We start from the raw sequence: 6000 nt of genomic DNA, 5'->3' as shown, positions 1-6000 counted from the left end.
TACAAAAGTTTATTGAATTTGATGAAGTTTATGTTGATAAATGAATTTTATATTTTTTATTTTTATCTCTTAATCCCATATTTCCGTGAACGTTTTGAAGTCTTCTCTCATACATCCATTAAACTCAATCCACCCTTCAATGCTCCTCTGGGTATCTCCATTTTCAACAAAGCTTCCTCTGTCTTTGTTAATTATTCCTGGCCTTCATCTTCCTGTGCCTCCAAACTCCTCACTATGTGTGTCACATATTTATGAGTTTCATTACATTTGATTTCCAGTATTTTAAAACTATTATTCATTAGGCCAACAATATTTTTTGAGCATTTACTATGTGCTAGGCACTATTCCAGGTACCGCTAAAAAGTGGCAAACAAGTCAGAAATGATCCCTGGAGCATATAGTGCTTTAAAAAGAAAGAAAAAAGAAACAAAAAACAGAAACAAGAGTATAACCAGTTAAAGGTACAGACCATGTCTATATAGACATCAGTTGTATCCTCTACAGTGTCAAAAAAAAATAGCTGTGGTACATATTAGGCAGTTAATAAATATTTGTTGACAATTAATTTAAACGCTTAGTAGTGGAATTATTCATATTAGGAAATAAAAGCAGTGTAAGAGGAATGGTATTAAATACAGAGGTTATTCAAGGGTTCCATTAAAATGTGATGATAAACGTAACCATCCCTCACTGGGTAGTCCTGGTGATGATATGGATATGGAAGTTAAAGGTGGGGGTGGGGAGGGGGGATGGAATTGGTTTGGAAAATACTTTTTATGATGAATATATATACATATTTTCTCTTTACCAAACTCAATAGGGTAGTGAACACATATTATTCAAAGAGAACAAGATCTGGTTTTACATTCTGTTTTACCTCGGTGACCTCCTGAAGCTATTTTCTTTGACTCTCAACTTGCTCATCTTTAAAATGGGGGGATACAGGGGAAATATGCGGATGTCTCCTGGTTTGCCTCCTTCTCCTTTCTCCACACAGCTCTGTCTTAGGAGGCTGAGTGCCTGGACTGCATCAACAGGCTCCAAGGCTCTGGATTCTGATCGGGTTCAGCCAATGGGGAGCTAGCAGGAGACAGAGGGTGGGAGTGTTGTTAATTTCCTTCTACTGTAGACTCCATTTTCAACAGTCTTTTCAGTAGATTCTGTTTTTCATGGCCTTGACCCTTCTGGCTAGAACTTCTCACTAGCTCTCTGCTGCTTATATTCCCAGGGTACTCTACTCGCCCTCTGTGTTTCCACTAACGCTGCTCATGGTAAATAGTCTCTTTATTAAATTCTCTACAAATTATCCAGTTTGACCATGCCCTCTTTTCCTGTTAATACAGAAGGCAATCATAATTACTTCTTGCTAGTGTAAACATTAATTTAAACCATATGAAGTGTCTAGCACAGCCCCTAGCATAAAGTAAGTCTTAGATAAACACGACTTTCACACTCTCCTTCTCCTTCTACTCTGGCCTTCTTAAAGACATGATATTCCTCTATGGTACTAGGGAATTTGCATTTAGTGTGACTTTTAAGAGTTTAATAAGCTTCTATGTGAAAAGGCTTTTGTTACTATAAAGGAAAACTATTTTTTATGTAGGGTTCATTACCCAATAAATCAAGAAAATGCATGTTCCAAAAGTCATGGCAATATAAAGAAAAGTGTACTTCAACTATAATTGTTTGAACTAGAATTAAATGTGTATTTTATAATGATATGCTATCCTTCTCTAAGAGACACATATATACTCAGACTATAAACAAGCTAAAAGAACAGATAGAAAAAAATAAGTTGTGAGTGGTCATATTTATTTGACATAGATAATGCCTTTGTGGACAAAATATTGCTTACCAAAATTTGTTTTGAGAATGACTAATAATTCTAACTCATGTTTCTTATAAGTTTTGTGCCAAGAAGATTAAATGAAAATGTACTGTGACAGAATGGCTATTGAGAAATGACCGAGTCTTTTTTTTTTCTGTAGGGGGGTCATGGAAGAATGAAAGATATTCTCTTTTTGCAGTAATGATGACCAGGCTTCGGATCCTTCTGTCCAGGAAGACTCACCATCCTGATGTAGCTAACAGCCAGAAAGAGAAGTAATCCACTGTGAATGGTATGCTGGAGGGAATTTCCCATATATATCTTTGCTACTAAAGGTTTAGGTCCATGTAAATAATTAAACTGTATTTCTCAAGGAGAAAATTAATCAGCAGATGTACTGTGATTAAAGAGGTCCCCTATGAGGTTGATAGAACCCCTGAAACGAGGAAGGTGGTGAGATTTATGGTTTTCAGAACAGCAGAGGCAGGGGCTCATCAGAATGCACAGTCTCTGAAGTGGCAGAGCCTCCATGGGGATGCCTGCCTGGGTGTGGTAGGTTGCAACAATGGCCACATTCTCCATACCTTCCTGCATCCAAGTTTTTTTGGAATGTGATTTTGAAGCTTCTTCCACCAAGAATTGAAGTCTATTGTTCCATCTTTTGAATCTGACCTGAGTTATGACTTCTTTGGGCCAAAATAATGCAGCAGAAATTATGCTATGCTGGTTCTGAATCTAGGCTCTAAGAGGCCTTGTATGTCTCTTATTTTTCCCATGTAACCCTACAAAGCTACCATGTATGCAAACCTAAGATACCCTGCTGGAAGATCAGAGACATGTATAACTGTTTCTGTCCTATTCCCTAGCCAACAGCCACACAATCTGCAAGAAGCAGAGCTGTTTCGCTGACTTCTAGCTGACTACAGATGCATACATGATACAAATTGAGGCAGAAAGAGCTGTTTGGCAAATCCCAGGCCCAATTTTCAACCCACAGAATCATGAACCAAAAATGTGGTTGTTTAAATCATTAAGTTTTGAGGTTGCTTGCTGCACAGCAAAGCTAACTGATACACTATGTGCCTGTGGTCTTGGGACTTCAATCAGGATCTCTGTGGCTTAGCTTTGTATGAGGAGAATGGAGTTACCTGGATGCAAATGAGCCATGTTGACCTGAAAAGAGCCATATTAACAACCATCAAAGATGAGAGAGATGCCTGGCATCTACCATTTTCCCATTCAGCCTATGCTTCAGGGTTCTTTTGCCATCTAAGGAGAAAGAAGAGACAAGCTCCTATGTTACTTCTGCCACATCAGTTGATACAGGATTTTATGACCATCTTAACATGTGGATAGTAGGGTTAAATTTAATTTTAATTATAAAAATAATGAAAGTTAGGTTCTATAGCTGAATTAATTTGTTGACATTTTTTAATAATAAAATTTAAAATATTGGGGTGGAGCCAAGATGGCTGAATAGGAACAGCTCCAGTCTACAGCTCCCAGCATGAGCAATGCAGATGGGTGATTTCTGCATTTCCAACTGAGGTACCAGGTTCATCTCACTGGGGAGTGCCAGACAGTGGGTACAGGACAGTGGGTGCAGCACACCGTGAGTAAGCCGAAGCAGGGTGAGGCATCACCTCACCTGGGAAGCGCAAGGGGTCAGGGAATTCCCTTTCCTAGTCAAAGAAAGGGGTGACAGACGGCACCTGGAAAATCAGGTCACTCCCACCCTAATACTGCCCTTTTCCAATGGGCTTAACAAACTGCACACCAGGAGATTATATCCTGCACCTGGCTCGGAGGGTCCTACGCCCATGGAGCCTCACTGATTGCTAGCACAGCAGTCTGAGATCAAACTGCAAGGCCGCAGCAAGGCTAGGGGAGGGGCGCCTGCTATTGCTCAGGATTGAGTAGGTAAACAAAGCAGCCTGGGAGACATCTTTTAGAAAATGAACAAAGTGAGATCTGGAAGGACTGTGTGGTAGATAGAGCTCCCTCTCCCCTCTCCCCTCTCCCCTCTCCCCTCTCCCTTCTCCCCTCTCCCCTCCCCCCTCCCCCCTCTCCCCTCTCCCCTCTCCCCTCTCCCCTCTCCCCTCTTTCCACGGTCTCCCTCTGATGCCGAGCCAAAGCTGGACGGTACTGCTGCCATCTCAGCTCACTGCAACCTCCCTGCCCGATTCTCCTGCCTCAGCCTGCCGAGTGCCTGCGATTGCAGGCGTGCGCCGCCACGCCTGACTGGTTTTCGTATTTTTTTGGTGGAGACGGGGTTTCGATGTGTCGGCTGGGCTGGTCTCCAGCTCCTAACCGCGAGTGATCCGCCAGCCTCGGCCTCCCGAGGTGCCGGGATTGCAGACGGAGTCTCGTTAACTCAGTGCTCAATGGCGCCCAGGCTGGAGTGCAGTGGCGTGATCTCGGCTCGCTACAACCACCTCCCAGCCGCCTGCCTTGGCCTCCCTAAGTGCCGAGATTGCAGCCTCTGCCTGGCAGCCACCCCGTCTGGGAAGTGAGGAGCGTCTCCGCCTGACTGCCCATCGTCTGGGATGTGAGGAGCCCCTCTGCCTGGCTGCCCAGTCTGGAAAGTGAGGAGCGTCTCTGCCCGGCCGCCATCCCATCTAGGAAGTGAGGAGCGCCTCTTCCTGGCCGCCATCACATCTGGGAAGTGAGGAGCGTCTCTGCCCGGCCGCCCATCGTCTGAGATGTGGGGAGCACCTCTGCCCTGCCGCCCCGTCCGGGATGTGAGGAGTGTCTCTGCCCGGCCGCCCTGTCTGAGAAGTGAGGAGACCCTCTGCCTGGCAACCGCCCCGTCTGAGAAGTGAGGAGCCCCTCCGCCTGGCAGCCACCCCGTCTGAGAAGTGAGGAGCGTCCTCCCTCCTCGTCTGGGAGGGAGGTGGGGGGGTCAGCCCCCCGCCCGGCCAGCCGCCCCGTCCGGGAGGTGAGGGGCACCTCTGCCCGGCCGCCCCTACCGGGAAGTGAGGAGCCCCTCTGCCCGGCCAGCCGCCTCGTCCGGGAGGGAGGTGGGGGGGTCAGCCCCCCGCCTGGCCAGCCACCCCGTCCGGGAGGCGAGGGGTGCCTCTGCCCGGCCGCCCCTACTGGGAAGTGAGGAGCCCCTCTGCCCGGCCAGCCGCCCCGTCCGGGAGGGAGGTGGGGGGGTCAGCCCCCCTCCCGGCCAGCCGCCCCATCCGGGAGGGAGGTGGGGGGGTCAGCCCCCCGCCCGGCCAGCCACCCCGTCCGGGAGGGAGGTGGGGGGATCAGCCCCCTGCCCGGCCAGCCGCCCTGTCCAGGAGGTGGGGGGGGCGCCTCTGCCCGGCCGCCCCTACTGGGAAGTGAGGAGCCCCTCTGCCCGGCCAGCCGCTCTGTCTGGGAGGGAGGTGGGGGGGTCAGCCCCCGGCCCGGCCAGCCACCCCGTCCGGGAGGGAGGTGGGGGGGTTAGCCCCCCGCCTGGCCAGCCGCCCCATCCGGGAGGTGAGGGGCGCCTCTGCCCGGCCGCCCCTTCTGGGAAGTGAGGAGCCCCCCGCCCGGCCAGCCGCCCCGTCCGGGAGGGAGGTGGGGGGTCAGCCCCCAGCCCAGCCAGCCGCCCCGTCCAGGAGGGAGGTGGGGGGGTCAGCCCCCCGCCCGGCCAGCCGCCCCGTCCGGGAGGGAGGTGGGGGGGTCAGCCCCCCGCCCGGCCAGCCGCCCCGTCCGGGAGGGAGGTGGGGGGTCAGCCCCCCGCCCGGCCAGCCGCCCCGTCCGGGAGGTGAGGGGCGCCTCTGCCCGGCCGCCCCTACTGGGAATTGAGGAGCCCCTCTGCCCGGCCAGCCGCCCTGTCCGGGAGGGAGGTGGGGGGTCAGCCCCCCACCCGGCCAGCCGCCCCGCCTGGGAGGGAGGTGGGGGGGGTCAGCCCCCCGCCCGGCCAGCTGCCCCGTCCGGGAGGTGAGGGGCGCTTCTGCCCGGCCGCCCCTACTGGGAAGTGAGGAGCTCCTCTGCCCGGCCACCACCCCATCTGGGAGGTGTACTCAACAGCTCATTGAGAACGGGCCATGAAGACAATGGCGGTTTTGTGGAATAGAAATGGGGGAAAGGTGGGGAAAAGATTGAGAAATCGGATGGTTGCTGTGTCTGTGTAGAAAGAGGTAGACATGGGAGACTTTTCATTTTGTTCTGTACTAAGAAAAATTCTTCTGCCTTGG

The sequence above is a fragment of the Pan troglodytes genome, chromosome 4, assembly GCF_028858775.2.
Source record: "Pan troglodytes isolate AG18354 chromosome 4, NHGRI_mPanTro3-v2.0_pri, whole genome shotgun sequence".
NCBI classification, from domain to species: Eukaryota; Metazoa; Chordata; class Mammalia; order Primates; family Hominidae; genus Pan; species Pan troglodytes.
This window is presented reverse-complemented; position numbering follows the sequence as displayed.